We start from the raw sequence: 208 nt of genomic DNA, 5'->3' as shown, positions 1-208 counted from the left end.
AGAGTGGGACTAGTGTTTGTTCCGAAGCTCGATCCATGAGGACCTTACGTGAAGAGGGAGGGCGCAGGACGGGAGACATCGGTGACTCTCGTTCAGACGTAAAGCTCCTTCTCAGTCCCCCCCGGAACCCGAGAGGTTAATCGGTCCAACCATCGAGACCGCATCAGAGTGATGGGACAGGATGCTTCGGGCTTTCCAACAAATAACG

Source organism: Dufourea novaeangliae, unplaced genomic scaffold, assembly GCF_001272555.1.
Source record: "Dufourea novaeangliae isolate 0120121106 unplaced genomic scaffold, ASM127255v1 scaffold103, whole genome shotgun sequence".
Taxonomy (NCBI): domain Eukaryota; kingdom Metazoa; phylum Arthropoda; class Insecta; order Hymenoptera; family Halictidae; genus Dufourea; species Dufourea novaeangliae.
This window is presented reverse-complemented; position numbering follows the sequence as displayed.